Below are 18,328 nucleotides of genomic sequence, written 5' to 3'. Positions count from 1 at the left end.
TCAATATTGTGATCAGTAACTTCATGTCCCCGTTAATAAAAAAATTTAATCAGTAACTTCAGGTTCCCCTTAATATTCAATATTGTGATCAGTAACTTCATGTTCCCGATAATATTCAATAATATGATAAGTAACTTCATGTTCCTGTTAATATTCAATATTGTGATAAGTAACTTCATGTTCTAGTTAATAAAAAATATTTTAATCAGTAACTTCAGGTTTCCGTTAATATTCAATATTGTTCGGTTACGCGAATTTGGATACATCATTTATTTTAAATAAAAATGTTAAAAAAGAAAAAAAAATTAGATAAATAATTGATTATTTCGTATATAAAAATATTTAGATCAATAATAGATTTTTTCCCGTATACCATTTTTGGATTAAAAATATTTAATCATAAATACCATTTCTCGTATATAAAAATACTTAGATCAATAATAGATTTTTTCCCGTATACATAGTTCATTTTTGTTTATGTATCATTTACAAAAATATTTGGATCACTAGTAAATTTCGTATATAAAAATATTTAGTTCAATATTAGATTTTTTCCCGTATACCATTTTTGGATCAAAAATATTTGATCATAAATACCATTTCTCGTATATAAAAATATTTAGATCAATAATAAATTTTTTCTCGTATACATACCTCATTTTTGTTTAGGTATCATTTACAAAAATATTTAGATCAATAGTAGATTTCATATATAAAAATATTTAGATCAATAGTTGATTATTTTCCCGTATACCATTTTGGAATAAAAATATTTGGATCATAAATACTATTTTTCGTAAATAATAGATTTTTTTCCATATACAAATATTATTTTTGTTTAGGTGTCATTTACAAAAATATTTGGATCAATATCAAATTATCGTATATAAAAATATTTAGATCAATAATAGATTTTTTGGCCTATTCCATTTTTGAATAAAAAATATTTGGATCATAAATAACATTTTTCGTATATAAAAATATTTAGATCAATAATAGATTTTTTTTTCCGTATACAAACTCCATTTTTGCCCCGCCCTACCTAACCCGCTTTAAAAAGTAACTATAAAAATAACACTCTTTTCTTAAGATTATATTGACTGAATCGTATTCTAAATTATTATACAATAAAAGTTAAATTATAATTGTAACGTTCTTTTGATAATTTACTAATACATGTGTTGATTGGAAAAGGTTAAAATAAAAAAAACAATTGTATGGCATGCAAAATAATTAAGTTGTCAATACATTAGCTCACATGTTTTCTTTAGAGACAGATGTTGGTTTTAATAAAAGAAAGGATTTGATTATTGTAAACGTGTGATAAATTTAGGATTTAGCTATTAAGGAATAAGTCAATATAAGAGTCTATATGATGTAAACAATGAGAATTCTTAATTAGGTTCTTTTGGTAGTTAGTTTTTAAATAGGACTAGGATGATATCTATTATTTATTTATTTATTTATTTGGATACCTATTTTTTATTGTGCTTGAGTTTATTTTATTTGTCTTTAGTTATTTCAATTTTTGAAATGTTTGCACTTAAGACATGTTAACGTTCTTGTAACACCCCACACATATATGTCTAGAATAATATGCATGTAATGCTAATAATGGTACATAGAGACAACATAACATAAGTATCGCAGCGGAAAGAAAGTACATCAACAATACAAGGTACAAAAGCCGAATGTATCATGTCCCAAACAATACATCGCATAAGCAAATACAACATCCAAAACATAATACAAATATAAGCACGAAACAGAACAGAAGATGAACATCTATCAAGAAACGCTAAAGGACTAGTCCATCTTGCCTTTGCCACGATCTTGCCTCGAACCACCTGAAAAAGATAGAATTGGAATGGGATGAGATTACTAAATCTCAGTGAGTCCGCCTATCCTATGGGTCCACTCGGATCTAAAGGGTACATGCATAACAAGACGAATTCACCATTGATTCGGGGTTGTCCTCACATCCGGTACAGGTACGGAGCAAACACATGAATTGTCCACCATAGGAGTCATCATATCAAAAGTACACAATAGTACAATAAACACGTATGCACACCCATACCCATGTACGGGGAATCCAGAAGTGGTAACACCTAACTACCTAGGCTGCACACACTGAAGGATAGAAAAACACTTAGAAAGGGGGGTTTGAATAAGTGTAGTCTACAAACTTGAACGATAAAAACAATTTGCACAGTTATTTTTATCCTGGTTCGTTGTTAACAAAACTACTCCAGTCCACCCCCACGGAGTGATTTACCTCACCTGAGGATTTAATCCACTAATCGCAACAGATTACAATGGTTTTCCACTTAGTCCGCGACTAAGTCTTCTAGAGTATCCTGATCACAACCTGATCACTCTAGGAACAAATGCTTAGACACAAGCTAAGACTTTCTTAGAGTATCCTGACCACCACGTGATCACTCTAATTACAACTGCTTAGACACAAGCTAAGACTTCCTAGAGTATCCTGATCAACACTTGATCACTCTAGTTACTTACAAATTAATGTAATCAATTCTAAGAGTATTACAAATTCTTCTGAAAAGCTATAATCACAACAGTGATATTTCTCTTAACGTTTAAGCTTAATCTCACTAATATATTACAACAGCAATGTAGTGAGCTTTGATGAAGATGAAGTTTGTGAGCTTTGAGTTGAACATCGTTTCAGCAAGTTTTTCAGAATAAGTTTGTTCAGGATTGGTTAACCTTGCTTCTCATCAGAACTTCATATTTATAGGCACTTTGAGAAGATGACCGTTGGGAGCATTTAATGCTTTGCGTATTCCGTACAGCTTTGCATTTAATGTTTCACGCTTTTGTCAACTACCTCGAGCCTTGTTCACGCTGTGTCTACTGACGTTGCCTTTAATAGCTTCCAACGTTCCTTTTGTCAGTCAACGTAGCCTGCCACCTGTACTTTCTTCTGATCTGATGTTTGTGTATACAACGTTTGAATATCATCAGAGTCAAACAGCTTGGTGCATAGCATCTTCTTGTCTTCTGACCTTGAAGTGCTTCTGAGCGTGATACCATGAGAACTTCAGTGCTTCTGCTTCTGATCTCAAGTTCTTCTGATGCTTCCATAGACCCATGTTCTGATTCTGCCTTGACCATCTTCTGATGTCTTGCCAGACCATGTTCTGATGTTGCATGCTGAACCTTCTGAGACAAAGCTTCTGAGCGCTGATTTGTGCATACTCTTTATATATTTCCTGAAAGGGAAATTGCAATGTATTAGAGTACCACATTGTCTCACATAAAATTCATATCCTTGTTATCATCAAAACTAAGAATATTGATCAGAACAAATCTTGTTCTAACAATCTCCCCCTTTTTGATGATGACAAAAACATATATAAATGATATGAATTTGCGATCAGAAAGAGCAGACGGCTAAAGACAATTTACACAGCTATAGCATAAGCATGTGAATATGTCTCCCCCTAAGATTAACAATCTCCCCCTGAGATGAATAATCTCCCCCTGAAATTAATACTAGAAGAATTTTATAAATAAAAGACTTCCCTGAGTATTTCAGTAGAGAAGTTCACGTATGCTTGATCTTCAGAACATTCATGACTTCTGATTTCTGCTTCCATAGGACAGCTTCAGAACATTGAATTTCTTTAGATCCTCAGAACATTCACAGCTTCTGACTTCTGCTTCCATCGGACAGCTTCAGAACTTGAATTTCTTTGATCTTCAGAACATTCACAATTTCTGACTTCTGCTTCCATCGGACAGCTTCAGAACTTGAATTTCTTCTTTCATCACTTCATGCTAGATTGTATCAGAACATTGTTGAATGTACCAGAGCATCATCAGAGCATCTCTACATCCTGAAATGTTACAGAACAAAACTAAACGACAAAAGTCAGCATGAATGAGTCAGAGCATAGAATATGTTTCATAACACATAATATGTATCAGAGCCATATGGTATGTGTCAGAACACATAGACATAATGTTTCAGATCATATTCTATCATCAGAATGTCTGAACATTCTTCCTTCTTGCTTCTGATTCTGAAGCTTCATAGCACTCAACTTGCTTCAAGAATCCAAGAACTTGATTCATCTTGTTGCTTCATATATTGATCTTGAATCTTCAATTCCTGCAACAACACAACTTAAAGCATAGAACTTTGCAAGTTCTGTTAGTAAAGCAACTGATTAAATCAAATCATTTATCACATATTTCTCCCCCTTTTTGTCATAACATCAAAAACATAAAAGATTCAGATGAAAAACAAGAAGAAACACATGGAAGAAAAAGATAATTTCCATTGAAGTTCAAGCAGACAAAAGTACAGAAGTACAAGAAGATAAGGAAGAGAAGATGCACAAAACAGATGCAGCAAAAGCAAAAACAAAATAACTAAGACTCAATCTAAGATGACCCTAGCCTTGACAAGATCTTGGCCAGCATCTCTTGAACCCCATTGTTGTGCTCATTCTGCTTCTCTATGAAAGCTCTAAACTCAGCATTGACTGAGCTTTGCTCATCCTGATTCTTCTGAAGAACTTCCAGAGTCCTTGCAAGACGGGAAGGTTCATCAGAAGAAGCTTCACATCTTCTATCCAACGAGATGGCATTGTGATATGTAGCTTCCATTGATAGATCATTTGCAGGAATTTTCTCAACAGGAACTGATTCAGCAACATGATCTTCTACATCTGCTTCTTGCATAGAAGCATCTTCATATTCTGCAACTGGAATCTCAGAATCTCCATTCTCAAGTGCCTGAAGAATGGCAGCTAGATTCCTAGGGGCAGAAGGACCTTCAACTTCTGGTGGGTCAACAACTTCTGGAATGACCAAGCTTGGGTCTTCCTTAGAAGGGTTTTCCCTCAGAAAGTCAAAGAGGGTCTTGAAATCCCCGAGCAGAACTGGATATTGAGGTCTCCAGACCACAATTTCCCTGCAAGGATTAGCTTCCAATGCAGCAGCCAATCTTGCTACTTCCAATTCATCCACAAAGGGCTTTTCTTCCAAGGTATATCTTCCTCTAAGACGAGCAAACCAGAAGTCTTCATAGCTTCTCAGAATTCCACGAGGCCGTGGAGCAGCTTCTACACAGGCTTCCTGAAGTTCTATAAATAGAGCATCTGATTCTCTGCGTAAGATCCTCCAAAACTTCCTCATAGCGACGTCATTCAGGCCAGAACTTTCAACAATTCTGAGGGTGTCAAAGATACTTCTGAGATTCCTCTTTACTTTTTCAAAAATTACACCAATAGGGTAGACAAGGCGGGATTTTATTTTGGTTTTTGAAAAGGCAGGGTTGGGGATGAAATAAGGTTGAGGTTCTCTATCCAGCCTATAAGAAGATTCTGCTTCATTATCAGACTCTAACACAACCAGTTCAGCTTCAGGACGAGGCTTTGGGGTGTAGTTGCAGTCACGGAGCAGTTGCTCATGAGATGCAGAGGTTGGAAGATCAGAACCACTATGGTTGTTTTGAGAGGTGGAAGGAATGTGTTCAAAGTTGGCATGAGGAGGAGGTTGAGAGATGGAGATATTTGAGTGAGGTGGAAAGAGAGTTTGAAGGGGTGGTATATCCAGAACAGGATTGATGGTGGGTGGAGAAGAAGGAATGGTTACAGGAGAAGATGGAGGTGTAAGAACATGGACAGTTATAGGTGATTCTGATGTGGCTTTTTTTGGTTCAGGGATATGGGCAACCGCTATTGGTGCAACTTCTGAAATACCAGCAGGAGTAGAATCAGGTTCAGAAATACATATACCTTTGGATGCTTTCTGAAGAGCTTTGACCACAGCCTCAGTCTTCTTCTGCTTCTTACTCTTCAGCTCTTCAACAATCTTTGTTTTGCCGCTAGAGATCTCTTTCCTTCTGACGCTCGCCAGAACTTCCTGTTGATTCACAGCCTCTTGAACAACATTTTCTTCATCAGATTCTTGAAGAATCATCTTCCTTTTTCTGGTTTTCTTCTTCTCAACAACTTCAACAATCTCAGCATTGTTATTTGACTTCTTCTTCTTTTTCTCAACTTCCTTCTTTTTCTTCTCAAAATCAACAGAAACAACATTAAAAACCTTTGCAATGACTTCTTCTGGGACCACTTCTTTCTCAGTGGTAGCAGCAACTTTCTGAACAACCTTCACTCGATTAACAGAAGGATGATCAAACTTTCTTTTGGTCCTTTCTTCCTTTTTGCGATTTACTTTAATTGGAGCACCTTTCTCTTGATCTTTAAGACTTTTATCCTCTTTTTGTGACTTCAGATACCTAGTTCTGACTTCTGGTACCTCACTGGTTAAGAAGGTTCCAAATTCAGCTAGAACGGGTTTTCTTCTGATTCTTGTTCCAGCAAGAGGTTGGGGAGTCTTAATGATAGCCTTAATCACTTTCATCTTCTTTAACGTGAAAGCATTCAGGCAGGCCCCAGAGGTGACAGCAAGGTCTTTGATAATACCTTCAGATTCTAGGTCCTCAACAATCTTGGAATGAACCAGAAGATTTGAGATAATTCTACCAAACGGAATGATGGTACAACTTTTTTCTCTGAAGGCATTTCTGGACTCCTTCACAGCCTTCCACATATGGTTGAAGATAATGTAGATAGCATCAACCTTCTTCTTAGTGGCAATGCAATACAGAATGTATTTTTGCTCATTGTTGACGAAGTCAGAAGCATGTGTCCCTTTCCTGTGATAGAAACACCCAAGAAGAATCTTGGTCCAGATTTTGTAGAGATCTCTCATGTCCTTGACATTCTTTGTTTCATTTATGTCTGGGTAGAGAGTAGATAAAACATCTTTCCAATTTACCCTTTGATCGATTTCAAAAGCTCCCTCAGCGTTTCTCAGATCAAACATCATCCTTAGGATGTTCTCAATCACTACCACAAACTTTCCATGGACGAAGGACAAGATTGATTTAGGGGCGACAACTGCATGTACCCAGAATTCCTTGACAAGATCTGGGTAGACTGGTCCACAGAACTCAGCGAACAACGAAGTCCATCCTTGAAAAATTATATCTTCTTTGAGATGAAATTGGTGTTTTTCAATGTTATCAAAATCAACCATGAGTTCACATAGAACTTCTAATTTATCCTTAGGAATGGAGCACGCAACGACTTGAGTGAGTTCTTGATTTTCTTCATCTTGAATATGGAGAGGAGTAGATGAACCAACATTTTGAGATGAAGAAGCAGCCATTGAAACAGAATGAATAACTAGGAAGAACAAATTCTGGGTTTTCGGTTAGGGTTTTAGAAGCGACTAAGAAGTTTTCAAAAGAGAGTATGCAAGAAGAAACAGAGACAAGGAGCGAAAAAGATATATGAGATGATTTGAAAGGAATATATATAGACGGATTAAAAAAATGCAATAAGATTAGAAAATGAACAGTTACAGAATCAAGAGAAATCAATTTACATTAAATGATAAGTGACGTTAGGTGAGAGAACGTGGTAAATGAAATGATTTAACACAGTTACCTAGGTCGGCGTCTTTTCAACTGCACGCTTTGTACTAACCGTACATACACGTGTTCACCATCAAATAATAGATGACAGCTGTAAGTTTTGAATAGACTTTACGCCTTCTGATTCTGATCACTGCTTCTGATTGTCATTCTTTAGGAATGATCTTGTTCTGATAGGATCATCTTTCTTTCCAAGGATCACATCTTCTGAATGAGCTGAAGCAAGTCTAGGTGATCTTCTGACTGTTGGCTCTTCAGAAATCCTGAGATTCTCTAAAGATGCAGCAACTTGATCTTCTGATCCATTGCTTCTGAGACTACCAGCTTCTGCAGCTTTGCTTCTTGGTTCTACTGCTTCTGATATATCAATATCAAAATCTACAAAATTCTCAAACTGCTTTGGTTTTTCAAGACCAAGCTTATCATCAAACCTGATATTGATTGATTCTTCTACAATCAATGTTTCAGTATTGTATACTCTGTAGCCTTTAGAGCGTTCAGAATATCCAAGAAGGAAACACTTCTGTGCTTTAGAATCAAACTTACCAAGATGATCTTTAGTATTCAGAATAAAACATACACATCCAAAAGGATGGAAATATGAAATGTTGGGCTTTCTGTTCTTCCACAATTCATAAGGAGTCTTATTTAGAATAGGTCTGATAGAGATTCTATTCTGAATGTAACATGCAGTGTTTATTGCTTCTGCCCAGAAATGCTTAGCCATATTGGTTTCATTGATCATGGTTCTGGCCATTTCTTGTAGAGTCTTATTCTTTCGCTCTACAACTCCATTTTGCTGTGGAGTTCTAGGGCAAGAGAAATCATGGGCAATACCATTTTCTTTGAAGAACTCCTCAAAGAATTTGTTCTCAAATTCACCACCATGATCACTTCTGACCTTTATGATTTTACACTCCTTCTCAGTTTGGATCTGAGTGCAGAATTCAAAGAACACTGAATGAGACTCATCCTTGTGTTTCAAGAACTTTACCCATGTCCAGCGGCTATAATCATCAACGATGTCTAATCCATATTTCTTCCCTTTGACAGATGCTGTTTTGACTGGGCCAAACAGATCAATGTGCAAAAGTTCTAACGGCCTTGAGGAAGAGACAACATTCTTAGACTTGAATGCAGGTTTGGAGAACTTGCCCTTCTGACATGCTTCACAAAGAGCATCTGATTTGTATTTCAGATTTGGGAGTCCTCTGACAAGATTTAGTTTGTTAATCTGAGAGATCTTTCTCAAACTAGCATGTCCTAATCTTCTGTGCCAGACCCATTGCTCTTCAGAAACAGACATAAGACAAGTCACCTTCTGCTTCTCAAGATCAAAAAGATCAATCTTATAAATGTTGTTCTTTCTCTTGCCTGTAAATAGGATTGAGCCATCCTTCTGACTTACAGCCTTGCAAGACTTTTGATTGAAGATTATATCATAACCATTGTCACTTAATTGACTTATGGACAATAAGTTATGCGTTAATCCTTCTACAAGAAGTACATTAGTTACGGAAGGAGAGTTACCAAGACTTATGGTTCCAGAGCCAATAATTTTGCCCTTATGATCTCCTCCAAACTTGACTTCTCCACCTGGTTTAAGCACCAGGTCTTGGAATGTAGACCTTTTTCCCGTCATGTGTCGCGAGCACCCAGAGTCCAGGTACCATGACATTTTGCTTTTTGTCCTCTTTGCCGCCAAGGATATCTGCAACAGAAATTATCTTCTCCTTAGGTACCCACAATTTCTTGGGTCCTTTCTTGTTAGTTCTCCTCAAGTTCTGATTGAACTTGGGTTTAGCAAAATATTTAACAGGAGGAACAGCATGATATTCTTTAGGTTTGTCAGCATGATATTTCTTAGGATGTGTCACATGCTTCTTGGTGTGAACAGTGTTAAACTTCTGTGCATGTGAAGTGTGCCTAATATCATGGGAGTGACCAAATTTAAATTGGTTATACAGAGGCTTGTATGATATTTTCATATCATCCACAGATTCAAGCTTGTATGGGATTTCACCCTCATAACCAATGCCAGCTCTTTTGTTTCCTGACACAACATATATCATAGAAGCAAGTTGACTTCTGCCAATACTTCTAGATAAAAACTTTCTGAAACTTAAGTCATATTCTTTTAGAATATTGTTCAGACTTGGAGTAGATTTTTCAGAGACAGAAGGAGATCCAGTATTTTTGGATAAATTTAAAACTTTTTCCTTCAGTTCAGAATTCTCCAATTCCAGCTTCTTAGTTTCAAATTCAAACTGCTTTTTCATCTTTTTGTATTTGATACTAAGATGAGCCTTGAGTTCTAGAAGTTCTGTTAAACTGGAAACTAACTCTTCTCTAGATAGTTCAGAAAATACCTCTTCAGAATCTGATTCTGATGTAGATTCTGATCCATCATCTTCTGTAGCCATCAGCGCGAAGTTGGCCTGCTCTCCTTCAGAGTCTGATTCTGATTCTGATTCAGAATCATCCCATGTTGCCATAAGACCTTTCTTCTTATGAGACTTCTTCTTGGGATTTTCCTTATGAAGTTTTGGGCACTCATTCTTGTAGTGTCCAGGCTCGTTGCATTCGTAGCACATGACCTTCTTCTTGTCAGATCTTCTGTCACCAGAAGATTCTCCTCGTTCAAATCTCTTTGAACTTCTGAAGCCTCTGAACTTCCTTTGCTTGCTCTTCCAGAGTTGGTTTACCCTTCTGGAGATCATGGACAGTTCATCTTCTTCTTCAGATTCTGATTCTTCAGGATCTTCTTCTCTAGCCTGAAAAGCGTTAGTGCATTTTTTAACATTAGATTTTAATGCAATAGACTTACCTTTCTTCTGAGGTTCATTTGCGTCAAGTTCAATCTCATGACTCTTCAGGGCGCTGATCAGCTCTTCCAAAGAAACTTCATTCAGATTCTTCGCAATCTTGAATGCAGTCACCATTGGGCCCCATCTTCTGGGCAAGCTTCTAATGATCTTCTTTACAAGATCAGCCTTGGTGTAGCCTTTGTCCAGAACTCTTAATCCAGTAGTCAGAGTTTAAAATCTTGAAAACATCTTCTCAATGTCTTCATCATCCTCCATCTTGAAGGCTTCGTACTTCTGGATTAGTGCAAGAGCTTTGGTCTCCTTGACTTGAGCATTTCCTTCATGAGTCATTTTCAAGGACTCATATATGTCATGAGTCGTTTCCCTGTTAGATATCTTCTCATACTCAGCATGAGAGATAGCATTCAGCAAAATAGTCCTGCATTTGTGATGATTTTTGAATTCTTTCTTTTGATCATCAGTCATTTCGCTTCTTGTGAGCCTTACACCAGTAGTTTTAACAGGATGTTTGTAACCATCCAACAGAAGATCCCATAGATTACCATCTAGACCAAGAAAGTAACTTTCCAGTTTATCTTTCCAGTATTCAAAGTTTTCACCATCAAATACTGGTGGTCTAGTATAACCATTGTTACCATTGTATTGCTCAGCAGAGCCAGATGTAGATGCAGGTGGATCTGTTTGAATTTCACCAGCCATCTTTTACTGAAGCGTTTTTCTCTTCCTGAATCTTTTCTAAACACGGTTAAGTGCTTGCACCTTAGAACCGGCGCTCTGATGCCAATTGAAGGATAGAAAAACACTTAGAAAAGGGGGGGTTTGAATAAGTGTAGTCTAAAAACTTGAACGATAAAAACAATTTGCACAGTTATTTTTATCCTGGTTCGTTGTTAACAAAACTACTCTAGTCCACCCCCACAGAGTGATTTACCTCACCTGAGGATTTAATCCACTAATCGCAACAGATTACAATGGTTTTCCACTTAGTCCGCGACTAAGTCTTCTAGAGTATCCTGATCAGAACCTGATCACTCTAGGAACAAATGCTTAGACACAAGCTAAGACTTTCTTAGAGTATCCTGACCACCACGTGATCACTCTAATTACAATTGCTTAGACACAAGCTAAGACTTCCTAGAGTATCCTGATCAACACTTGATCACTCTTGTTACTTACAAATTAATGTAATCAATTCTAAGAGTATTACAAATGCTTCTGAAAAGCTATAATCACAACAGTGATATTTCTCTTAACGTTTAAGCTTAATCTCACTAATATATTACAACAGCAATGTAGTGAGCTTTGATGAAGATGAAGTTTGTGAGCTTTGAGTTGAGCAGCGTTTCAGCAAGTTTTTCAGAATAAGTTCGTTCAGGATTGGTTAACCTTGCTTCTCATCAGAACTTCATATTTATAGGCACTTTGAGAAGATGACCGTTGGGAGCATTTAATGCTTTGCGTATTCCGTACAGCTTTGCATTTAATGTTTCACGCTTTTGTCAACTACCTCGAGCCTTGTTCACGCTGTGTCTACTGACGTTGCCTTTAATAGCTTCCAACGTTCCTTTTGCCAGTCAACGTAGCCTGCCACCTGTACTTTCTTCTGATCTGATGTTTGTGTATACAACGTTTGAATATCATCAGAGTCAAACAGCTTGGTGCATAGCATCTTCTTGTCTTCTGACCTTGAAGTGCTTCTGAGCGTGATACCATGAGAACTTCAGTGCTTCTGCTTCTGATCTCAAGTTCTTCTGATGCTTCCATAGACCCATGTTCTGATTCTGCCTTGACCATCTTCTGATGTCTTGCCAGACCATGTTCTGATGTTGCATGCTGAACCTTCTGAGACAAAGCTTCTGAGCGCTGATTTGTGCATACTCTTTATATATTTCCTGAAAGGGAAATTGCAATGTATTAGAGTACCACATTGTCTCACACAAAATTCATATCCTTGTTATCATCAAAACTAAGAATATTGATCAGAACAAATCTTGTTCTAACACACACACCCTCGGTGAGTCACCAAGTACCTGTCGTCAAGAAGACTCGCACAAGACCATCGCTAGATGAAACGGACGGATCCTACATGGAAGTTCATCCGTGACGAGTTACAGTGGTGTCATTGCCTACACGGCGTCACGGCCTCGTCATCATCCATACGCAATATGGTTCTCGCAAGTGTGAATCCTAATTGACTGTAAAAGCCCATCCGGTTAGGAGCCTAGTGGTGTAGCCTACATGGCACCACTAGAGGTGAGTATCCAGGTGATATCGCCTAAATGGCATCACTACTCCACCATACCAATCACGCCAAGTGTGTTCTGCAAGTGAGACACGTCGTAAAGACTCTCACAAGCACACTGCAATGGTAGCTCAGGTGTGTTTGTCATACCAAGAACACCGATGTGTTCTGCAAGTGAGACACGCCCTATAGACTCTCATGAGCACATCGCAATGGTAAATTGGAAACCAGTCCATACACAATGGTGCCTTACCACCTAGTAGTGGCCCACTTCGATTCTAGCATACCACACGCATAACAAGCGTTTAAGCACAATACAAACAATCCCGAATGTTTAACCGAAACAACGGGCATCAGAAAATTATTCATGATCATTACATATAATTGTATCACTTCGTAATCATATCATTAGGCATAAGTAAATATTCATGAAAAATTGAATTAATGCTTAAAACATGTATCAAGATATTATACAAGGCATAAGAAGCTTTTGATTCCGATACGAAACGAAACTTCACTCATTCGGGAAGAAAACACAATTCTATATCAGACTAGTTTGCTATAGCGAACTTCTGTTCGCTACAGCGAACTCAAACAGAAGCAAACTCTCTCAAATCCAGGTCAGTTCGCTACAGCGAACTCCTAACGAAGCCCCGATTCGCTACAACGAATGGTAGCAAGCTCTAGCGAATAAATATTCAACTCCCAGGTTTATTTGCTACACAGTTCGCTACAGCTAACCATTCACTACAGAGAATGAAAGTTCGCTACAGCAAACTCTGCTAAACCCAGAAAAATCAGCAATGCATTTGGGGTCCCCAAGCCCCAAATCTTCACATGCAATCCTCTTTAATCGAATAATGAGATATAGAAACAATATGTAAACGAATTATTACTACCAATAGAGTCTAACACATGCATAAAATGAGGATCAAAAGCATTTACTCACAAACCCTTAATCCCCAAGGTTGGCATAAACCCCAAAATGTTTCCCAAAGTCACTAACTAAGGACTCACCTAGATGAAGATGATGAAGCTGGAGCAGAGATGAGGACGAAAATCAGAGCTTGAGGTTTGATCTTGGTTCATGCAAAGCTTGAAGATGATGATGGCTCCGTCCTCTTCTCCTTCTATTCCATGCTTCTTTCTCTTCTACTTCTATTTCACAAGTTCTGATTTTGGCCAAGTAAAAGAGTGAGGGACCAAACAAGTCCTAAGTCTAATTAAGTGGTGCTAAGACCATAATGCCCCTTCTCTATTACTAATTGACTCATTAACCCAAAAGCAAGCCAATTATAGTAATATGTACTATACTTATCCAATATTTGTATAAGAGGAACTAATAACAATTATTGAATTAAGTGTGATACCGGGCATTACAGTTCTATTATGCTTTGTTAAAAAAATATATATTTTGTCGACCTCTTTGATAATAATTAAAAAAATTGTAAGTTATGTAGTAAATCAAATTGTAAATTGAAAAAAGATAAAAAAAATTAGCGGGTCGGCCCGCCAACCCGCTAACTCGTTACTAAACGGGGCAGGTTAGACTTTTGAGCTCGGACATATAAGTTGGCCTGCAACGCTTTTGGACGGGCTTAAACCGAGCGGGCTTAAACGGGGCAGACCGCCCGCTTTGTCACCCCTAACTTTTTTCCTGATCACAATACTCAATAGATACACAAAATCTTCATTGATATTTATATTATCTTTAATTTGATTAGGGTTTAATGACCACAATAATATCCTCTTATGATGGCTCCGACTTGAAGGTATGTCAAGCTTAATCTTCAAGAAGATTCAAGCAAAGTGCTTATGAGATTGGTGTATCCAACAAATACTTAAAGCTTCAAAGTGTGAAAGAGAGAAAGTGTGAAAGCTCACTTGATCGTATATGGGTGAGCAATGTTTTGTAAGAACACAAAAGCATTTGTGTAAAGTAATAGAGCTAAATCACACACTCGCTAAAAATATTTTTAAAACCTTTATTACTCAAAGAAAATAACCTAAGAATGTTTTTAGAGCCTAGGCAAATGAATTGGAAATTGTTAGAATGAGTAGGACATGTATTTTTAACTGTCTAATCGATTGGTGCATATTCCCAGTCGATAGGATAAGATAAATATAAGCCCATAATCGATTAAAGCATTATCTTAATGAATGGTAACAAATTTCTATCAAATCTTTCCAAAATGGGAAAAAGCAATAGCTTATTAGCTTAATTAGACATTTAGTCCATTAACTTAGTTTATAATTTTATTTTGGTCCATTGGTTAATAAACATTATTTTTAGTCCTTTAAATCTAAATCTATTGGCCAATTTAGTTGATTCCGTTAAATATTAACATTAAATATCGTATATGGTGAAATATTATTGAGTGTCCACCATAGACCTGATTACTTTTTAAAGATTTAACCATTGGACAGGGGCGGAGCCAAGGCCCAGCCAGTCCGGGCAGGCGCCCGGGCTCAACCCCTATTTTCTATGTATTCTCCCCAATTTAATAGTCAATTTTTAGACAAAATCAGGGGCAAAATTATGGGAGAAATTAGTAAAAATAGGGTGTGAAGTTTTTGCCCAGGCTGTATAAAATTTCTGGCTCCGCCACTGCCATTGGATGTGATTAAAATTAAAAGATATCAAATGGTTGAACATTGAAAGTCTATAGAATCTAACAATAAACCACCAACACCAATTTTTTTTTACATTTATTCATCTTCTTCCCTCTTCTCCTTCTTTATCTTCATCCTCACCTTCAACACATTCATATGGAAACCCGAAATTTTTTAAAATAAACCCAAAAAAATTCTCACCTCTTTCAATTTCCATCAAAAGATTCTCACCACTTACAATTGCTTTCAAAAGCTTTCAAATAGATCATAAAGCTTGTTTTCAAGATTCTCACCACTTCTAATTGTCATAAAAAATACTCATTAAAAACTGAATTTGTAACTATGTAATAAATGCTTTTACACACCTAATACTTCAACCACCGTAGGTTTTTCATCTTCTTTCCATAACTCATTTCCTCCTAAACCCACTTCAACCTTCATCTTGAAAACAAAACCCACAAACCAAAATCCAAAAAAATCTCAACTTTTAATAAAAAATTAACCTAACTCGGAACTTCAAATTAAGTCGTTCACAACAATACCACCAATCTTAGATTAAAAAACCAATTTCAGATTCCAAAATTTTTTCCAAGAAATTAATAATTGTGGAACTAGAAATAAGAATTATCAACTCAAAATCATCAAAGTTTTTTAACGTTCTGATCTATTCTTTAGAAGACTTAAGGTGTGTTTGTTTGAGAGATTAAAATTATATTCTTAAGAATGTTAATCCTAGGAATTTTATTCCCATCAATTTGTTTGGTAAATAATTAAGGTTTTTTGGATTAATTTTGAATTTTATTTTATTTATCATTTTAAAAATTTAAAAATAAAAAATAATTGGTTGAAATAGTATGGAAGTGGGTAGTTATAGTTAGTTATTTTTTATTCCTATGGGAATAAAAGATTCCACTCTTTGACATGAGAATAAATATTTACAATTTCATGAGTAACTTTTATTCCTGAATATTATTTATTTCAAGGCATTTTTTTTTTCTTTCCCATCTACCAAACAAAGGAATAAGTATTTCCAGCCTCAGATTCCCAGAAATTATTTTTCTAGCAAAGAAACAAACACACTTAGAGTCTTCCTATTTTTCAATATGTAAAAGTAGTATGAAATTTTCTTTAGCCACCTCCCTATGGGGGTCACTCCAAGCGAAAATCCCAAAATACCCCTGCTTCGGAAGTTCATTTCCGAAAGCGTCTTTTTTTGAAAAAATTGACTTATTTCGGAAGTTCATTTCCGAAAACATTATTTCGGAAGTTCACTTCCGAAATACTGCGATTTCTGCAGATTTATCAAAACACTCCCCCTCCCCCAATCATTTACCCTAAATCAAAACAAAAAGTGGCAAAGGCGAAAATTTGTGCAAACAGAATTCCAAAGCTGCATCAAGGCTCCAATCACACTGCTAAACAACATTCAAAAGCCCTCAATCCTAACACTTTGTAAGTTTTGAAATTTTTAGATCTATTATTCAAATGCATGTTATTTAGGGTTTTAATTGCATAAATGATATATGGTTAGGTTGTTAGTAGTATTTAGGTTGTTTAGAAGCATTTTGATTTGGTTTGAAGTTTGGTTTAGGGGTCTGCCATGGAAGTTGCAGGAAACTCCATCGCAGGGGTGTTTCGGAAGTTCATTTCCGAAAACACCTCCATCCCAGTTTTCGGAAATGAACTTCCGAAATGTATCAGAAGTTCAAATTTTTTTGTTTTTTATTTTGTCTCGCATATTAATCTATTTCAATTGTTTACAGGAACATGTCAGACAATCAACCAGCACGCAGGACTGCGTCTTCTAGAGAGGGTAGGGAGTGTCCGTTTTAATTTGCAAGTACTTATTTTTAACGCCTTTGTTTATTGTGCCTGTTTCTTTGAAGTTTGTGTCCCTTTCTTCTTTTATAAAAGGAGGTCTCATGGACCTTTCTTTCTTCATTTTTACGCAGGAATGGGTGGCGCTAAGGGAAGAAAGGGTTCTTCAAAGAAGGAGGTGAAGGAGGTGAAGGAGGTGAAGGAGAAGAAGAAGGTTTTGACTGGTTCTGCTTCTCGTCCCCTGGGGGTCCATGGCTCGGACGTGCAGACTCAGTCTTCAGGCGTGATCAACGCTGATGGTTCTCATACTGAGTGGGATGAGGATTGGTATAATTATCTTCATTCAGAGGAGTTCGCTCGTCGGGAAGAATAACGTGTTTTTATTTTGTTTGATGTGTATTTTGTAACGCTCGTCGGGCAGAATAACGTGTTTTTGTTTTGTTTGACGTGTTTTGTTTTGTTTTGTTCTGATTTCGGATTGTATCGCACAGTGTTTTTGTATTGGATTTATCATCTTAGTTTTTGGATTGTTCTGATTTCAATATGTAGATTCTTGGATTTCATCGCCGCGAACACTATCCATCTTCTGGATTATAAACATAGAACTTTGACTTTCCCAGCGCACCCCTTTGTTTGATTTTTTTGTAATGACGTCCCCTGATCAGGTAAGAAATGTGGACACATGTGCCTACGTAAGCCTTCTAAGACGGTTACCTTCTAAGAAATGTGGTAACACTTTCCTACTTAAAAGCCTACGTAACAAAAATTGGGAAGCTCCAGAGCCACGCCCTATTTAAAAGAATAAAAAACCTTTTGAAATTTCGAAGTTCCCTTTTCCTTCTCCCCACCACTCTCAGACGGTTAACTTCTAAAACACTTTCCTATTTAAAAGCTTCTCACCCATTTTTCTTTCAAAATATCCCAAATCATTTTCGATCCTAAGTCTTCTTCTTTGCTTTAACGTTTTCTATCTCTTGTTACTGCTTTCATCACAATGTCTCGCCGCGGTGGAGGAAATCATCCCGAAAATCGCCGGAGTCAACCATCTCCTGCACATTCTCAACAATCATCCATCAATGCTGCAGGATCAGGCCGTGGTGGTGGTGGCCGTGGCTCTCGCGGTGGACGTACCTCCAATCCTTCTTCCTCCAGACATCCACCTCCTCCGTCATATGCTCCGGCCCCGGTTACCTCTCCTCCGTCTGTTGTTGCAGCTCCGGTTGTTCGTCCATCTGTTTCAGCGCCGTTTGTTCCATCTGTCGCAGCGCCGGTTGCTTCCTTGAGTTCGGCTCTGATCTCCATCAAGAGCCTAACTGCCGAAGTTAAACAGAAGGCTACTCTAGAGTC

The 18,328-nt window shown here is 37.0% G+C and overlaps 1 long non-coding RNA gene across 1 annotated transcript; it reads left to right on the top strand.

Annotated features, from left to right (window-relative positions):
* Positions 1 to 16,367: 16,367 nt before the first annotated feature.
* On the top strand, positions 16,368 to 17,299 carry LOC131629534 (uncharacterized). The gene is made up of 3 exons (XR_009292051.1): positions 16,368 to 16,615; positions 16,927 to 16,976; positions 17,116 to 17,299. It is a non-coding gene; the product is annotated as an uncharacterized LOC131629534 (long non-coding RNA).
* The last annotated feature ends 1,029 nt before the right edge of the window (positions 17,300 to 18,328 follow it).

The sequence above is a fragment of the Vicia villosa genome, unplaced genomic scaffold, assembly GCF_029867415.1.
Source record: "Vicia villosa cultivar HV-30 ecotype Madison, WI unplaced genomic scaffold, Vvil1.0 ctg.000577F_1_1, whole genome shotgun sequence".
NCBI lineage: Eukaryota > Viridiplantae > Streptophyta > Magnoliopsida > Fabales > Fabaceae > Vicia > Vicia villosa.
This window is presented reverse-complemented; position numbering and strand designations above follow the sequence as displayed.